Source organism: Notamacropus eugenii, chromosome 1 (assembly GCF_028372415.1).
Source record: "Notamacropus eugenii isolate mMacEug1 chromosome 1, mMacEug1.pri_v2, whole genome shotgun sequence".
NCBI classification, from domain to species: Eukaryota; Metazoa; Chordata; class Mammalia; order Diprotodontia; family Macropodidae; genus Notamacropus; species Notamacropus eugenii.
The window spans coordinates 476402894-476423135 of NC_092872.1; the positions used below are offsets into that span (position 1 = coordinate 476402894).

At 42.7% G+C, this 20242-nt stretch overlaps 1 protein-coding gene across 2 annotated transcripts in view; it reads right to left on the reverse strand.

Annotated features, from left to right (window-relative positions):
- Positions 1-20242, reverse strand: part of STK35 (serine/threonine kinase 35) — a 121101-nt gene that overhangs the window by 66497 nt on the left and 34362 nt on the right. The window contains exon 4 of one of the 2 annotated variants that reach the window (XM_072632403.1): positions 1484-7266. The exons of the other annotated variant lie outside the window; for it this stretch is intronic. The gene's annotated coding sequence lies outside the window, so the exon portion shown is untranslated. Of the gene's footprint in view, positions 1-1483; positions 7267-20242 lie in introns of those variants that run through there. 2 annotated transcript variants of the gene reach the window in all.

Sequence of the window (20242 nt, forward strand, 5' to 3'; positions counted from 1 at the left end):
ATCTCCCTAAAGCACAGTAATGGGGCCCATCAACCACACCACAGGCCCTGTTGAGGTCTGGGGCTGGGGGTAATTAGTTTCATTTAAAGCCATGGCATCTCCCAGACAGCTTCTCTCCCCAATCCCAATTCAGGAAGGGTGGTAACAAACATATGATTTAGCTCCTTTAACATTCTCTCTGGCTGGCTCATCATTAAGACTGAATACAGTCTAAGCCCCCAATCCTGGCATTTCAGGCTTCGAAAGTCTGACCTCAACCTATCTGCTCCTCCCCTTCAGAAATCCTCCCCTGCATCCAGACTCCGCCAGAGTACTTCGCCATTTATGCCATTTTGAATTTTGAACGTAAGTTTAGATTTCAGTTCTGCAAATTTATACTAAACATGGACATATCACTTCTCTGGACCTGTTTGCTTATCCTCAAATTGTGTGTGTGGTTACACTAGATGACTTCTAAGGTCCTTTCCAGATCTCACTATAATTCCTCAAATGTCTTCTATCATTTTTATCCTCTATCTGAACTCCTCCATTCCCCCTTTTCTATTAAACTATCATCCATTCTTCAAGGCCCAAATATTTCCTTGCCAAGTTTTCCTAGATCTTGTAGTTCAGAACAAGAGACCTACCAGCAGGCAAAAAGGGAAAATAGGGGGTCTTGAATGGATTATCACTGAGGTCTCATCCAACTTTGACATTCTATGTTGTTTTGAGATCCTATTTCAGAGTTGTGGAGAGGAAACCATTTTTGTAAAACCCTGGAATACTATATAGAAATGTGAGTAATTTTTAGTTTTACAGCTTTGAATCTTTTATATTCCAATGTCCCTGCTGACTGAACCATTCTCTTAACGTAAGTTACTAGGAGGTAGTATTATAAATTCAGAGGTTCTAGATTCAAAATATAGCCCTACTTGTAAGACCATTTCACTTTACAGTAGGGGTAGGTATGGTACCCTTACAGCTCAAAGGACTGTACTCCTATGTCCTCAAGAGTTTATTTCTGGAAGAGCATATGGTGGACCTCTTTCTTTAGGTTGAGGAAAAGATCCCTCCCCTCTGTCAAATCCACCTTACATCCAGAAAAGCCCTTGAAACTTAGGACTCCAATATTGAGTTCTGGCGGAGGTCCTGGAACAGGGGCTGACAATCTCCCAGGGGTCACCTTTTAAATTGCTAATCCCTTTTCCTCTGGCTCCACAAGTCTAGATATTCAGCCCCCTTATAAACAGAAGAGCTGAGATACTCGGAAATTGACTTGCTAAATAATTGTGATGTGTAATTTCCCATCTTTGGGCTTTAGTTTCTTCTTCTGCAGGATAAGATTGCCTGATGGTCTCATAGGGTGGCTTCAGGTGTTCTTTTCCAAGGCTGTATCCATTAGGTATGTGCAGGGCTCAGAGTGGATGGGAGCCTCTAACTCCCAGTCTATCCTACCTCCAAAAATTCACAAGTTGCAGGACTCGTTGAAATCACAGACAGCTTCTTTAACCCCATCAAATAGCTTTATTCACACAAACGTCTCTTAATTTACAAAGTGTCTGCCATTCATACACATCAGGGGATCCACAGTGTTCGAGGAACTTAAATACAAGGTTTCAATCCAACCCAAGTAAACTGAGTACAAAAAATATTTATATAAAGTTGTTCACACGTAGGTCCTAGATTACCAGCTTCTGTGCAAAAAAAAAAAAAAAACAAACAAAACAAACCCAGAAAAATAGATTTATTAACTAGTATTTTAAACTAACTTTGAGCCTGGGTTTAAGCCTTTCCCTCACACCTGCCCGCCTGTCCTGTCCACTGTGGAGCCATCGGGTTCTAACTAGTAGCTCTTTAGGAAAGGAGTCTTGAGGGTGAAGATGACTTTTCCTGTGCTCTCCCCTAATTACACGGCCACCTGCTTTTTCCATTTTCTATACAATTCCTCTTGTGGCCTAGGAAGGGGATGCTGCGGGTTCAAAGTGCTGTGGAAGTGCCAGGCCCTGGGCTGCCTATAGGGCAACTTTACAGAGGGTGGGCCAGACTCTTTCTTCCTCCCCTGGCTGGGGCTCTAAGTGTTTGTTTGGAATTGTTTTGGTGGGGAGGAGGGGGCGGTGACTGAGGAGTGGGGAGAAAAATAAATTCATCAGGTAAAACCCAGGGCAGGGATGGGCTATTCTGGAGTCAGAATTCTAAGCGAATCAGCTAAAAGCCTTATTGATATCACACTGAAGCCAATGATATCAAGAGCTACTAGTTTAACGTATGAGGGCTTGCCAGCAAGAACTTTATTGCTTTTGATGTCTGTGCACATGAAGACTTAGCTCATGTTATTCTTCTCAGTATGTGGAAGGCTTGCTATGCCTTCATGCTTGGGACCAGCCTACTGGGGCTATTAAAAGATGAAATCATACATCGAAATCAATCCTTTAATCAAATCCCGGGGCATGGCAAGATCAGAGGCATTATCATTAATTCAGTGCTATGGCTTCCAAGAGCCAATAATCTGTCTACCTTACCAACACTATCCATCCCGATCGTCAATCAGATGCCCAAAGTCTGGGGCTTTCAGGGTTCCCATTTGCAAGATGGTTGAACTTCATTAACATCAGGAAGTATGGGAAAGGAAGGACAAAATCAGGGGTCTGATCTTGGACCAGAGGCCTGGAAAAGGGAAGCTGGGCAAGCAATGGCAAAAGAGACCCCGAGCCAGCCCTGACGCATGGATTTGGGGGATGTATAAGAAATTTGGCCAATGGCAGGCAAGGCACATTCCCCAGGCCAGGCTGGTGAGCTGAGCTGGCAGTGTGCAGTAAGAGGCCCACAAAACAAATCAGCAGTATTCCCTGCTCCCTCAGCCTGGGGATTTGCTCGCCTGGAGGAGGGGCGAGATGGGGTGTTTGTGCCTGTTTCTGGTACTAGGCAGGCTTAAACCCAGACTAGATCCTGCCTACTGAGACTTCAAAAGTTAAACAAAACAGAATTGAGGAAGAGAATCCATAGGGACATTACTTTCCTCCAGTTACTTAAAAAAAAAAACAAAACACACACACCTTATTGCTCCAAGCACTCTGGTTCAAGGAGATATCTGATATGTTAAGGAGCTGAAAATTCAGAAAGGAGGAGGGAGGGGAGAGACAGAAAACAGGCAGGAAGACCTGGGAAGGGGACTATTGGCTTGTTAGTCCTAGCACCTCTGGATTTTGAAAACCAGTGGGGGAAAAAAAAAGAGAGGGACAGGATTACAACACCCCTCCCCAGGGCTAACTGCTGGCTGCATCACAAAGGATACTAGTTGTTCAATAAGGATTTGAAAGTCCCAACCCACAGCCCCTGGAGTTTGGCCCCTCCCTACTGTAAACAGGACATTTCAAAAGTAAACAATTTCACACACACTCCTAGACCCCCTTGGGAATCATATTCCTTTGAGGAGAGACTTTACAAAGTCAGCTCTGGGCATGAGGCAGGGTATGATGGAGAGGAAGACACTTGCTCCATCTATGGGGCTGGGAGAGAGGGGCCAACAGAATGGGGCTTGACCACCAGGTTATCAAGAGCTAGAGCTTTATCTCCAATGCCCCAAAGTGGGTAATTGAGTCTATTTTGAACCAGGTTCATGATTTTTGCCATTAGGTGCCATGTGAACCTGGTTTGATGATTCCTAAACACCAGCCTGTCCTACTGGGCTCATCCCACATTCCTGTGCATTGACATTCTCCCAACTCACATCACTAGTGGGGATGTGCCCTGGTAAGGAATCTTAGCCAGCAGCACTATCAGCAAAGAGAAATGATAGGGAGGAGGCAGAAACAGGAGAACAGCAGGGCCTGATTGGAAAAGAAACTCTTACTACAAATTAAAATCCAAATAGAGGCTGTTCCTGTCCCTGTTCTTCTAGGAGAGCAGCCAATGTCCTCAGGAAGGTATGGAAAAAGATGAGGTGGGTCACAGGGCAAAAGCCTGATCTTCCCACTAATGAGAATTTCATACAATTACTTATGCCCAGGATAAAAGCCTTTTCCTGACAGTTTAGAGAACCAAGAACACAATACCAGAAAAGTCTGCTCCTAAAAGGTGCCCAGAAAAATTAAAAAAAGTCCACAGCCACTGATGGGAAGGAGACAAGGAAGAGAGCTGAGTGGAGCAGAGATAGGAGATGAGAAACAGACAGGGGAGAAAGGAAGACAAAAAAGGTGTGATATACTTTGTGAGGCTGAAGTTTCCAGTATAAGGCACTATGGTCTGTCTCTGGGATTCTCTAGCCTTAAGAGAAACAGATTTAGCCTGAAAGGCTTATCTGCTTCCACAGGGAAGATGCAGGCTTGGGCCTTTGGATGGACTGCCCTTTCTGATTCTCTGTTCTGCAGAGGGTGAAGTCCATTCTATGGACTCTTGGGAATAACCTCTAGATCAGGTCCTTAAACAGCTTGCCTTTTGGTTATGGGCAAAGGAGAGCACAGAAAAGCATTTAGCCTGGCACCTTCTTGATGTGGTTTCTAGATAGAGCTCTGGGATACAGTGGGAGACAAGTGGAAGGCAGATACTTGGAACTCACTAGATGGCTCTTACTGGAGCCAGGGTAAAAGGAGTCCTCGTCCATGTCTGGATCAAAGCCAAGAGGGCAAGGCATCACAGGCCAGGGAGTGAGAAGCTAGCTCAAAACTCTTGGTCATGGGCTGCCCAGCAAACACCAGACATGGCCACCTTTCTCACATATAGACTAGAATGTCAGAGAAGTGAGTTTTGTGACCCGGAAGGAGGGGGGGGGGGGGGTTCTGAGAATAAAGAGTGAGGAGAAGAGGTCTATATCAGGAGAGGTGGATGGTCTATAAGAACATCAAAACAGAATGGAGGAGAGGAGATGATGAGAGGAAAAAAAATCATCCCAAACTCCAACCAATCTTTAAATAAAACAAATTAGCCCTTGAACCCTCATTAGGGATTCCTGTGCAGGGGTTGGGGGACACGGGGGAATTTGTGGCACTGAAATATGGGACTGTTTTCCACCATTCACTAATGAATGAAGAGACAAGTCTGGCCCGAGGGAAAAGAGGTTTGGGGGCTGAGAAGCAGCCTTCATCTTAGTTAGGATTTCTCCCAGATCAGACTTTCAAGAGCTGTGTGTATCCATACTGATATAAGGAGCTGTCTACCTAAGATGAAGAGGGAAACAAAGAGCCACACTTAGAACAAATGAGTTGCCTTATGGAAGATCAAGCAGTGGTCTGGGTCCAGATGACCCCTGCAACTTTGGGGCAGGAGGTTGTTGAACCATGCTGACTGAAGCTAACTGTCCACAACAGGTGTAGAGCATATCTCAGTATTTGAAGGCTAGAGGAATCCCAGCAGCAAACTGGGAAAACAGTTATTTTTTTAATTATACAGGTACAGAAAACAGGGTTCCAAGTTGGGTGTGCTGGCTAGAGGGAACCTGCCAAAGCAAAGGAGATGTAGAAATAGTAAAAACATCTTTTCCTTGTCCCTGTCAGTTCTCTCTCTCCTCATCCTTGGTCAATCTTCTTGGCTTTAGGCAGAAGAAAGGGGAAAAAAAAAGACTTTAACACCAACCATCTTTCAGTCTGGTTATAACTGGGTATAAAGCTTTTGTCACTGAGACAGAGAGGAACCACAAAGATCTATGTTTAAAAATCTGTGTTTAAAAACTTGAACTTAGCACTTGATCATACTGAAAGAAAATGATAAATGCAAGGAGGAAGATTACCCTAGAGGGACAGCAAGTACATTGGAAGGGGAGAGAAAGAGTGAGAAAGTAAGGGTGAAAGTGTAAAGATATACAAAGAGAAATCAAGAATCTGGCAATTTTGAAGGTAATGAATGAGTTGATTACATGAAAGGTTTTGAAGCTGGCAAATGGGCCTCTCCAGTTAAGAAGGGCCTTTTTTTCTGTTAAGAGCAAGTACATTCCTATGGAAAACACCCCCCACTTTGAGACTGGATCCTTAGTGAGGACTTTACTTTCACCACCATCTACTGGGAACAAGGCATAAGAAGATTTCTGTCAGTCAAGCCCCAGGTGTTGCATGTACCCAGCCAAGGAAGTGATGTGTTGGCAAGGCCAGGTGGGTCAGCCTCAGCTTGTCTGTCCCTATTGTCCTATGATAATGCTGCTGGAAGACTCTTTACGACTGGGTCATTTCTAGAAAGGATACTACCTCTCCTGCTGGTTCTAAAAGGGGTACCAGGTAGCCTCGCCCAATAACACCACCACATGGCTGCTTTCCTAGCAAAGATTTGGCACAACTGGTTCTCTTCTGGATTCCCCTGGCAGAAGAAACACATGCATAAAGATGGGCACAGGAAAATCCTTTTACAATCTCCTTTTAGCTCCACTCAGTCTGGAGACAGGAAACTCATTATAGAGTGAGAGACTAAGAGAAAGAGCGACAGAGACAGACAGACAGACAGACAGACAGACAGAGACAGACAGTGTGTATGTATAAAACATTCAACAGTGGGGGGATCCAAATCCTGGCTGTGGCCTGAGGTTTGGATTCCTGGAAACCAAAGAATATTATGGGACTGGGGGCACCGTTCCCCACACCCTTCCCTGGGCTCTGCCATATTTTTCCAGGTCTGACCCTGCACATTCCCTGCCTCTTGTATCTCTTACTCTCTGCCGTGGGATAAGTTAGATGTGGGATAAAATAGATATCACTTAGGACTGAAGACACATAGGAACTTTTTTCCCTCCCTAGTTACCCAACAGGAAGGATCATCCTTGTGCCAGAACAGTTGCTGGCTAACTTAGGGAGAGGATTTAAGAGGAAGGGCCCCTTGCTCCACACAAGCAGAAGAAGCCCTTAGGAAAAGTCCTTCTGGCCTTGAATGGGTTTGATAGTGAAAGGCTGGACAAAGGGATCTTTCTTAAGGAGTTGTTGTTTGAAAAAGCAGGACTGAGACACAGGGGGGAAAAGAAGAAAAAAAGCAAAGATGAACAAAAATCCTTCCCCCACCCCATCTGAAAAAAAAAGTACACATATGCTGTGTCCATATTGAATTGGCTTTAAACAAACTGGTGCCTGTCCATCGGAATAGCTTCCGCTCTTCTGAAGTCTCAATTGGCTTCCCAAAAAAAGGGTAAAGAAAAACTGAAAGAAGGGGGGGAAAATCAAACAGAAAAAACCACAACCACCCCCCAAACAAAAGTTTCACATAGCTGGAGACCCAGCTGTCTGGAGAGCGCCCATCATCCACCCAGCCACTTCTTGATCCTCTGCTTCCCTCTATGCACATACTGAAGAGATTGTGGGTCCCTGCGAAGTCAACCTGAAAGACACCAATAAAGGAGAAACCGAGGTAAGTAGGTTCGGATTCACTCTCCACTGTGGTTGATGACAATCTGAGGAACTGACAGAGGCAGCATACAGCAATGGAAGGATCACTGGGCTCAAAGAATCAGAAGACCTGGGGGCTTCAATTCTATTTCTAAGCCACTCATTTAGACCTTAGGAAATTCACTGGATCTGGAAAGGACCTTAGAGATCACCCAGTCACTTCTTTAATTCTGGAGATGAGAAGACTGAGGCACAGAGAAGGGGAGTGGCCTCAATCTCTCTGAACCACATCTTGGAGATGATGATTTCTGCAACAATTTCAACATGACAACTGTAAAACTCAAATGAGGTAACGTGACAAGATAATCATAATCATTGCAAATATTTCTATCCTATAATGCTTTCAGTTTTATAAAGCATTTTCTATGATAATAAAGGTACTGCTACAGCTCTTTGTATGTGTGGGAGAAGGCAAAGGCACATGTGTTTGGAAGCAGAAATCCAAAAGAATTTATTGAATGGAACTGGAAAATATCTTCTTTTTAAATAGATCAAGTGACTTAGGAATCATTAGAGCCAGAGCTACAGGAGCCCTCAAACACCATCTAATTCAAAAGGTAAGGCCCAGAGAAAGTAAGGGCCTACCTCAGATTACACAGGTGGTCAGGTAGCAGAGTGGGCTTCTACTACATTAGATTGAGTGACAGCTGAAAGTAGGGTCCAGGGCTGCTTCTTTCCATTCTGACTCTTTCTATCATGCCCTGTTGACTCTCAAGGGGGAAGTGTTTTAGTATGGGCATGTCAATTAAATGCATGGAGGTTGGGCTACTTGTGGTGACAGTGCCCTTTTCTCAAAAGGCAAGGGGAGAGAGAATGGGGCAGAGAGTAATCTAGGGGAGGCTGTATGGGGTCCAGGAAGAACATGGAAGTGTTTGTACTGCTGGCTACTGGCTGTCTTTATTTTACCTCTTTCATTCCACAGGATCAACTATTTCTATTATCTTCTGGTAATAAACATAAATAACACAGTAAGCCTAGGAAATGAGTTTGGCAAGGTGGTCTCTGCATGTTAAGATAGCAGAATGCTGGCAAACATCTGCAGCATCATGCAAACCTATTCTACTGTTAACTCCACGTGACATGCCCGGGAGAGCTCTCATCAGTGCCTGGGATCAGCTGGGGGAACATGTGCCTGAGCAAGGGACATGTTGAAGCAGAGGCAGGAAGCTCACAGCAGATTGCTACTGAGGTTGGGATTTGCAGAATGGTCTCTGGGGTGGTGTAGTGCCCATCCAAGTCTGGGGGTGGGGTGGGGCAGAGAGAGAGAAGTGTATAAAGAGATAGTGTGTATGCGGGGTGGGGTGGGGGGGAGAAGAGGGCAGGGAAGGGGGAGAGAAAAGGCAACAGTTTTAGATGAAGTGAAAACCCTATGTCCAAGTGAGGAAGAGGTTAGCATATGAATTTCAAAGGTGTTCATAGACTCCATATCACAAGGATGAAATCTCCTCAACATCCCCACAAGTGGCCATTCATTCCTAGCTTAAACACTTCTTTCTAGTGATGAATTCACCACCGGGTGATAACCCATCTCTTTCCTTGGAATCCATCCTTAGCCCAATGTTCTCCTTCCTCAGGGGCACATTCCTGTATACTGGAACTCTCACAGATGACTTAGCTATTAAGAATAAAGGCTTGGGCAAGTTGTGTGGTTAATGCTTTTAGGTTTCTAAGATCCAAAAAGCTGGGGGCTAGGCTGTGGCTTTCCCAGACCCAACAACATTTACTAATTACCAGTTGACCGGATCTTTTCTTCCACAATTTGGCTTTGCAGGACATTCTTTTAGGATTCCACAGTCTTTTCAAAGAGCTCTCAAATCACCTAGCCTAACTCCTAACTAAAGCAGGAACCTGCCTCTGCAATAACCCTGATCAGTTGTCATGAGGTTGGCCTCTGTCTGAAAACCTCCAGTAAGGAGGAACCAGTACCCTAAAACCAGGGCATCTCATTCCTGGATAGTCTTAATTGGAAGATTTTCCTCCAATGGACCTGAAATCCTTTTCTCTCCTTTTTAACTTCTCTTCTGTAGTCACCTTTGCTCTTCCTTCTCCGTGATTTAAAAACAGTAGTCTTGTCTTCACCTAAATCTCCTGCAGGCAGCTCTTTCTCTCTGGGGATTAAATGATGTCATGGCTTGGACCATCATTTGACTATTCAAATTCTAGGCTCACCATATTAACTTTTTTTTTTAAACTACACACAAGAAAAAATAAACAAACGGTCATAAGGTGAACATACTCAATCAGTGAAGATTATCAGAGCTTCCTGGGGCACTGAGAGGGTAAGGTTCATGGCAGAAGCTAGACTAGAACTCAGGTACTTCTGACTACAGGGCTGGTTCTTTAATTGAGATATAACTTACATTATACTAATTGGATTTGGTGGTGGTAGCCTGTGGCCTCCAGAAAAATAAAGCTGGAGCTACTTAACTACTTATCTGAAAACTCATTCATTTAAAACAATGTGAGGTAATAAGTGGTAAAAACCATAAAGCCTGGGCCAAAGTCTATTTCTGACATTTAATAACCAGGTGACCTCAAGTAATTTTACGAATCCTAAGCAACAATACCATGAACACAGCACTTGGCACAACCTCACGTGCACTCAATTCCCAACCATCAGTGAGGTGAGGAACCTTTGGGTTAGAAAGGTGAAGTGGTCACATAACTAGTAAGTGTTGCGAGACGAATAAAGTCACAGTATTAGTAGTAAAGGCAGGAAGCAAAGTCAGTCATGGAAGTTTAGAGCTGAAAGGAGAGGGCAAGAAATCAGTAGCTTAAGGTCACAAGGACAGTTGGAATTAGGAGCCAGGAGACACTGCTCTGCTCTGCCTGTTTCACTGTCCTGCTACTTCCCAATTCTGCTTGACAAGCCATTCCCACTGTCCTCTCTCCTTCCCTCTTCTAAGTTTTCTCAGATGTAAAATGGAGTTCTTAATACCTTCATTATTTGCTTCACTGGGGGCATTGTGAGGATCAAATATATTATCAGTAAAGTGCAAGATAAACATAAGCTCCTCCTAATACGATTCATTCCCTACTTCCTGAGACACTGAGCAAGAGAAGAAAAGTGAAGTTCAATAACCTCTACCCCTAGGAACTCTATATTCTTGTACAATTAATAGAATTCCTAGAAGTCAAAGAAATCACTACTTCCATTGCCCCAGGGTCTCTTCTATTAGAAAAGAGGGAATGCCAGCTTCTGTATTTGGTCTAGACCCCAAAAATGAATACTTGAGTTCTATTTAGTGGGGCCTGGAATGTCTATGATCCTTTTCCAGCGTTCATTATTTTTCACTGGACCATTTCTTTTCAAATGTGGTTTTAGGGTCCTCCCAATAGGATGGGAATACTATTTAAGCAGATCACTGAAACAAGATTTTAGAGGGGCATAAGAAGGGTATGGTCTGCAGGGTGCCCAAATGGCACCAAGCAGTCTTGTTTGCTTTTAAAAAAGCACAGATGTCACAGAAGCATGGAGGTAGGGGGTCACTTCTCTGCACTGACCGTTTTGTGGTGCCTGTTTGCCACTTGAAAGAAGTTAAGACAATCAATGTCACCCACCTGATTTGACTTAGTAGCGTCAACTATGGTGGGCAAACTTCGTGGTCTTTTCTTCCATCTAGCTCCCATCACAGCTTCAGGCTGTGATGCAGGACAATGCGACTGGTCACACAAGGTTCACTTAGAACCTTAATCACAGTTGAAACAGACATTTCTGCACTACATTACATGAGCTCCCTCACTGAATCTTTAAGTACAACCCAATGAGGCCACTGAGACCATCAGAGGTAGCTAAGGCAGGGGTAGTTTGGTGGTGCTGTGGATAGAGTGCCAGGTCTGAAGTCAGGAAGACTCATCTTCCTGAGTTCAAATCTGGCCTCAGACACTTACTTGCTGCGTGACCCTAGGAAAGTTACTTAACTCTGTCTCAATTTCCTCATCTGTAAAATGAGGTGGAAAACGAAATAGTAAACCACTCCAATATCTTTGCCAAGAAAACCAAAAAAAAACCAAAAAAAAAAACAAACCCCAAAAAACCCCACAAAAAACCAGTCATCAAGAGTTGGACATGAGTGAAATGACCAAACAACATGAAGCCATCAGGAGTACTGTCTTCGTTTTACAGGTTAGGGAACTGACGCCCCAACAAATTCAACGATTTGATCCAAACTATAAAACTAGCAAAGAGGAGGGGCTGAGGCTTGAACCCAGGTTAATGGATCCCCAAATCCAGCACTCTTCTTGCCACACCACAGATCCTTCCCGAAATGCTCAGAATATTTGGGATTGCAGGGTCTAGAGAACCTCCAGCTCACACAAGTTTCAGAGACAGAGAAATTTAGGCCTAGAGAGTAGAAAGGACTAGTCAAAGGTTGGATAGCCACATCAGGTACCAGGTTAGTGTCCTAGGACTGATGATAACACAGGATTGAGTTTGTTTAGGAGAAGGCACAAATACATCAATTTTGATGAGTGTGGTCTGAGCTCAATGAGTAGCCCCCTTCCCTCTTAGTCCATCCTTGCCTTCCCATCCTGAGACTCAGGGGTCTACCCAATGTGCTATGGGACTTTCTCTGGATCTTCTCCAGGTTGCTGATCTCCCAGGACCAGAAAGTACCCTGGGGCCTTTACCCAACAGTAACACACATTTCTACAATGTTGCCTAGTTTGTAGAATGTTTTCCTCACACTATCCTTCTGAGGTAAAGAATAAAATTATTTCTATTTTAGAGATAAGGAAACTGAGCCTCAGAGAGATTGAAAAATAGTATGCGGCATCATCATGCCAAATCCAGGCAGGTTAGTTGGTCTAGACCAGTGGTTCTCAAACTACTTTTGCTCACAAAATAGTATAGTTCTTCCCCATAATGAACCGTGGCGCACTGAATATTTAAGCAGGCAAGCACCAGGAAACTTGGGAGACAGATTCATATGTAGGGTTCCTGGAACACCTGGTAAAACTCGTGGCTTCCCCTTTGAGAAGCACTAGTCTAGAGGACCCCTAAAGGGGAATATTTAATCTAATGCGCCTTGAGGCACTGGATTTTGGACTCCTAACACCTGGGTTCAAATTTCAGTTCTGCTATTTACTACTTCTCTGATCTTACATCTCTCTAGGCCTATTTCTCCCTCTATAAAAGAAAGTTAAAACTGTATGACTTCTGAGATCCTTTTCAGCTCCAAAAGGATGATCTTACACTGCTGATGGCCATGCAGGAAAATCTCAGCATGGATGTGATTCCTAGCTTAGTTCTGGGTTTTCAGTATTTAATAAATATTTGAAAAATGGTTGAAGTGGATGAAATACATGGTCAATGGAGTCCACCAAAGCCTGTACTAGTCTTTGCCATCCCCTTTAGCTACCATCCTCTTATTCTCCCTCCTTTCTCAGCAAAATTCCTTGAAAAAGATGTGGAAAGTCCATACTTGCTACCTCTTCCTACCTCCCTCAACCTTTGACTATCTGGTTTCTAATATCATTCAACTGAAACTGTTATCTCCAAAGACACCAAGAACTCTTAATCCCAAATATTAATTTAATTGCCTTAACTGCCTTTTCTCAACTATCATCCTACTAGCCCTAACACTCTTGACTCCCCCTCCCTTCTCCAGGTTATCCTTTCCTGGGCCTCCCACCTCACCTGGCTGATCCTTCTTAGTCCCCTTTGCTGGTTCATTAATCTACACTATCCCCCTAACTACGGGTATCCTCCAAGGGTCTGTCTTGGGCCCTCTTCTCCTCTTATACTTTCTCTTGGTAGCCCCATGGAAGCTCTCTCATCCGACTTCTTCTCTCCACTCAGCACACACCCTATTTCTGGCCCCTGTCACATAGATTACTGTGACACATCCCTCACTAGTCTCCTTGCCTCAAGTCTCTCTCCACTCCATGTTATTGCCAAAGTCATTTTCCTTAAACACAAATCCAACTACACATTTCCCCTACTCAAGTGACTCCAGTGGCTGGCTCCTTATTTCTTTTAGGGTAAACTATTAGGGTAAACACCTTTGTTTAGTTTTTAAAGCCCTTCACAACCTGACCTCAACCCTTCCAAACCCATTCCTCTTCCACTTCGTATCGTCCCCCTCATCCTTCAAAACACATCTATGTGAGGTTTTTCTGGGTTCCCCAACTCCAAGTGTCCTCCCTCCCTTGTATCTATCATCAATAAACATTTACTAAGCACTTGGTAAGGTAGTATAGTAAGGGTTAGGGATACAATTACAAAAAAGAAAGATTCCTACTCACAAACTTACATTCTAATGAACAGACAAGTAGATACAAACATATATACAACATAAATAAAATATGAATACAAATATATATGAAATTGTTAAATACAAATTAATTTAGGGATGGCACTAGCAATTGGAAGGCTTAGGAGAGGCTTCATGCACAGAGAGGATGCCCAGTTTTAAGGTAAAGCATGCATGTGTAGAGATGCTGGGGTGGACAGAGAGAGGCGAAGATTGAGAGAAAGTAAATCCAGTGCTGGAGAGGTACCATCTGAGAGAAGCCTATTACATCATGCTGCCTTGAACTTCAAAGGTTCAGTTCACAGTGGCTTGATTTATGAACATTTCCCTAAAATGGGACCTTTATAGATAGGAACAAGCTAACAGCATGTTAGGAGGTAGACAACTGAGACAGCATTTTAACTTCCATGGGGGATCCTTGGCCAGTTAATGAATCTCTGTAACCTCTTTCATGCTTCTACAATCTAAAAATGGCCACCCTACTCTGGTTGATGACTGGAATGAGAGCTGCCATGGTGATCTCTGTCTGGCTCAGTCAGTGCAGGCAGTACACACTATACTTTAAAAGGAAACGCTTATTTGTTAAAATAGGCAGCCAGAGAACACTTAACAAAAATAGGACAAATGATAACCATGAAGTGATGAACATCATCAGCTTCTCAAGTTAATTTCTTTCTGAGGGCTGGAGCACTCTGTCCCGCAAAGGAACATGAACATCAACCCACTTCCATTACATAGCTAGAGTGGGTCAGCGTATGGACTCATTTGAAGGGACCTGAGAGTGTCATCTTGGAATGGGGAGAATGGTTGGATACAATATAGTTAAGTAGAAGAAAAGTAACCTCAAGGATCTTGGCTCACACCTGGGAGGCCAAAAGCCAGTGATCCCAATCTGGGATCAGGGAGAATGTACACAAATCAATGTGGCAAAGTGGAGTGGCAGGAGGACTGCTATAGAGATCGGTGTCCTGGGGACTAATCCTGGCTCTACCACTCAATGGACATACTATGATGTCCCTTGGGCAAGCCCCCTGCCTCTCACTTGATCTCAGTTTTCTTATCTGTAAATGACAAGGGTGTACAAGACAACCCCAAAAGTCCTTCCAACACGAAGATTCTATATCACATTCCTAACCTCTTTAGACTAAAATTTCATGATATGGCCAGTAGTAACAGGACTCTCAATGTAGGAATCACTGTGTTTGTAGACAGAAGCTCCAAACATACAGACTCTGCCTCTGATTTACCAGGTCTCTGGTGCTTTGGGACTCCCAGAGACAAGGAGGAGAGAATAGTTGTTTCCATGAATTGATTAGACTGAGTTAACAGATCTTAAGTAGAAATGATGGGAATCTGAGCTTTCATCTAAAGTCAGAAGCCCTGGGTTTGGTTTGAATCTTAGTTCAGCGAACTTATGTGATGGGACAAATCACCTAACTACTTTGGGCTTCAGTCCACACAGTATCTAAAGTCCCTTCAGGTCTAAACCTATGATAAGGACAATGAGCATGCACTTGGTCCTTGTACCAGGTTCTTCATCTGCAAAACAGGAGATGTTCTAAGGAAAGCACTTTATAAATCTAAAAGTGTAACAGACACATGATCCAGTGTCATTATTACTAAACTACTGGAGAAGAGGTCATGGCAATAATTGGTCTTAACTAATTCCCTTTCTCAACTTAGGAAGTGTGCCCATGAAATGAGACCTGCAGACAGTTTCAATTGGCTCCCTCGAGAGACAGAGGGAGATGGGTTCAGCTGCAGCTGCTGTAATTAGCAAAGAATTGGCTCAGGGGAAAGGCTGTGATCTTATTGGAGGTGCCTCGGAGATGAAGGCCTTTGGGGCCTAATGCCACTAGACAGACATCCCAATACTATTCCTAGCTAAGGGGCTAAAGATGACTGAGCTGTTAGGGAAGCTGGGCAGCTTGTGGTCTGTGGGGGAGAAAAACAAACTAACAAACTTGTGCTGAGAGTGAAGAGAGACCAGGGCACAACAGGGCATCAAGCACCCACAGGTATTCTTTGGACTGGAAACAACCAGGCAAACCCCTTTCAACTTGTTGGCTATAATTGCTAAAGGGCTTTGGGATCTCTCTCTGTGCGAAGGAGTTGTAGAATTAAGTTAGTGAGGTTCCATGGGAGAATGATTAGTCTTGGGCTGATCTGGCCAAATAAATGAGAATTAGAAAATGTCTCCCCACTATCCCCTGAAGATTAAGAATGACAGTTCACATTTATAGAGCAATTTATAGTTTGGAAAGCCCTCTCTGTACAAGACCCCAAACAAGGGAAATGGCCTGCCCAGTTATTAAGTTGGTGTTCAACGGAGATAGGACTTGAATTGAGGCCTTCTAACTAAGCTCAGCCAACTCTAGTGCCCCTCAACAACAACAAAACATTTACATAATCTTTCATAGACACAGATCTCCTTTGATCTTCACATTAGTTCTATGAGGGGGAAAAATGCAAGTATATGATCATCTTCCATTTACTGAGGAGACTGCGTACAGAGAGAGCATATGTTCCTCCCTCTGTTAATTCCTATTCATTCTTTGAAATTCAACTCAAATGCCAACTCCTGGAAGTTTGGAGGGGTGAGAGGCTGCAGGGGAGCATAACTTCAGCATCCTCCTCAAGGACAGCCAAAGAAATGCCAAGAAAGAAATGGGCAAAACAAGAGTACCAACATAATGGTGACATTATGCATGAAGAGATACAGAGGTAGAAATGCCAGAAGAAAAGCATACCAAGCCACATCAACAGAAGGCCAAACAGGAAGCTAGAACTTTCCAAAACCCTGTACTGTGGGATAATGATGACCAAACTAAAGGAACTGGAGTAAATGAAACTAAATGGCATCACCTTTGTGAAGTCTTCTCTTATGATCTGGTCAATAATGCCACTTTCTTCTTAAACCTTACTTACGTATTCTCTCATGGAATCTTTTATTGTATGACAGTTAACCTGCTTTTGTCTCATCACATCTCAGCGTGAGATTCAGGAGGGCAGTGACTGTAATCACATATAGCAAATTTTAAGGTCCATGTTCCTTTCATTATACCAAGAGGCCATTCCCAAGATACTTCCCTCTCCCTTCACATTTTCCTCATGTTAATATGGAACTTTTGATTTTTCAATCACCATCACCTTACACCACTCACATTCATTTCTTATTCCATTGCACCTCCCGCTCCCCACACTGGATGTCTGCCTTTCACGTCTTTTGTCCTGTCTGGTCCAGGTTCTTACCCTAGGCTGCCCTACTCTGCTCTATGGACCTCTCCCCATTCACTGGAGAATCTACAGTGGATCTGATCAGTAGGAGACTTAGGACACTAATTCAGACCAGCTCTGTGGAGGCCCAGGGATAAAGTGGGAGGTAGGGGTGGGAGGGTGGCAGCAGTGGCACAGAGAAGGGGTATCAGAAGATCTGTGTCGTGCCAGGTTTGTTAGTACTATGGATCCTGACAATGAATTCTACTGAATAATATTAATTTTCCTAGAACACATCTTTGCATATGTTATTCCATCTGCTCAAAAACTATTAACTATATTCACATATCTATATTGCTTGGTAAAACCTTCAATGCTTTCAATGTTAACTGTGTGTGCTACTAATACTAATCTCTCTGATCCTCAGTTTCTTCATCTGCAAAAGGGGCCAAATAACTTGTCCTTACTCACACTGCTAGTGCCATGCCCAAATCCAAGGCCGATACTCTTGACTCAAAGTCCAGTACCCATTTCTCACTACACCACACTGTTTCAATGGACCAAGTCAATTTCCTAGCATGACATCCAAAACCCTTCATAATCTGGCTCCAATCTACCAATATACACCAATTCCTTATGACTCCACTACATGTAAGTCCCTACTCCAGCCAAACTGGTTACTCTGATCCCAGGCATTCTTACCTTTGTGCCTTTGTTTATACTCTTTAGTTAGAAATATCTTCTTCCTCCTTCAAGATCTAACTCAAATACCACCTCCTCCAGGAAGTCCTCATTGACTTCTACAGTCTGCAAGAATCTTTCCCTTCTCTGATCTCCTATGATCTTGGCTGTACAAAAGGCATATTACCCCGTACTGGTTTTTATTCTGAAGTCTTGTTTTGTCCACTGAAGACAACGGCAGAGACACGTCTTAATTTTGTATAACGAGGAGGTGGCAGGAATCTTTGAAATAATCTAGTTTACTCCTTACATGAAACATGAATTCCCTTCTATTATCTTCCTTACAGGTCAGCACCCAACCCAAATACCCATGCCTGTATCATAACAAACTCACTATCCACAGAAAAAGCTCAATTGTTGAAGAGTACTAGTTATTACATTTCCCCCTTAAACTGACATAAAATAATAGTAGTAAATAGAAAACTTTTATATAATGCTTCAAAAGTTTGCCAAAGTTTATATATTTTATCTCATTTGTTCTTTATCACAACCCTGAAGTAGGTGCTATCATTATCCCTAATTTACAGATGAGGCAAGTGACTTGGCCAGGTTAACACAAGCTACCAAGTATCTGAGAAAGGATTTGAATTTAGGTTTTCCTGATTTCAAGTCAGGCATCTCTCTCTTCTACCACTGCCTAGCTGAAATTTGTCTCCATGGTACTTTTACTCAAAGCTTTTAGTTTATACATAGTAGGTGTTCTGTTAACTGTTTATGGATGTCAAAAACTGGCCTGTACCAGGGGATGTTTCCTGTTTTGCCCCTTGATTTCTTCAAAATGGGATCTAGTAAACCATCAAGGGAGTATCAGGAGAACTGACTTTAACCAACAAAAAAGACCACAGATTTAGGGCTGAAAGGGACCCTGAAGGTCAATCATCTAATCCAAACCCCTGACTTTATAGATTAAAAAACTGAGACTTAGAAGTGACTTGGCCAAAATTATAAAAGTACTAAGTCACAGTGCTGAGATTGGACCTCAGGTCTTAAAATGATCCCTAAAAAATGGATTGGAAACGTGCTGCCAGTAAAGCAATTCCTTCAACCACTAACCTACATTTATATTACACTTCTTACACATTATTACCCTGACCCTTACAATACCCTTGAGAACATTAAGTGTTAATATGTCCTTTTTTCAGATGAGGAAACTGAGACTCCAAAAGCAAAGTGATCTGCTTCAAATCTTAAGCGACAGAAGCAGTGTACTGCATGTGTGCTCCCTACAGAACCATGCTGCTTCACACACACACACACACACACACACACACACACACACACACACACACACTACAAATTCTAAGCATAGGATAAAAAACTTTCCTCTATGATTGGGGGAAAGAATTCATGACCATACAAGGACAGAGGATGATCACAGAAGGTATAATGAACAGTCCTGAATTTTGCATACACAAAATCAATGTAGTTACAATCAGAAGGAAAGTAGGTAACTTAGGGTGAAAAATCTCTGCACTAAGTTTCTCTGATAAAGGGCTCATTTCATATATATATATATATATATATATATATATATATATATATATATATATATATATAGTACATATATGTATATACATATACAAACATATATGTATAAAAATTTAAGCAGAGAAATGCAAATTAAAACAATACTCATCAGACTGGCAAAGTGGATAAAAAAGGAAAATGACAAATGTTCGAGAGGTTATGGGAAAGCAGGTTCATTCAAGAACTGATGATGGAGCTAAGCCCATGTGGAACCACGCCCCCACCAAATTACTAAATCCTTTGATCCAATGATACTACTACTAAGTTTATACTCCAAAGTAATGAAAGAAAGAGCCTATATGTACAAAAATTTATAGCTTTTTTTTTTTTGGTGGTGGCAAAGAAATAAGGAGGTGCTCATTACTGGCATATGAATATTAAAGAATATAACCGTGCTGTAAGAAATCATGAAGGAGATGGTTTTGAGAATCCTGGGAAGAACTATAAGAATTGATACAGTGAACCACATTGTAAAGACAAACAATTCTGAAAGACTTAAGAACTCTGATCAATATAAAGACTAATTTTGATTCCAAAGGACTCACTGTGCTCACCTCCTGACAGAGAGCTGAGGGACTGTATATTGAATGTAACTAATTTGGCCATGGCAAGAATCTGTTTTGCTTGACTATGCAGATGTTACAAAGTTCTGTTTTTTTTTCTCTTCTTTTTCAACTAGGGGTGGGGAGGTGGATGGGTTAAAAGTGAGAAAATGGATATTTGTTTATTGAAAAGTAGTTAAGAGAAAAAACATCCTAAACTAGGGGAGAGGAGAGCTGGGGTCTAGTACTACCTTGGCCTTTGATAAGCTGAGTGACCCTGAGTATGCCAATTCCTATCTTTGGGGCTCATTTCCCCACTTTGGAAAATGAACAAGAGCTGACTAGACAGACTTATCTCTAATGATGACTCCAACAGCCTATATTCTAATGTTTTATGTTTTTGGGTCCTGATCAGCTCTGATATTCTCAAACTATGACCATTAAGAGCATAAAGGCAAATAGGTAGAGGATTTGTTAGCATCCCTTACATACAGGCCTACTATCTTCTATCCTATTTCTCTGGATGGCATGAATTATAAACAGCACCCCACAATTTGCAATAAAAGTGGCTCTTAAGGAGATTTTTCTTTTTTTTACAGCAGGCAATCCTGGCTCCAACTCATTA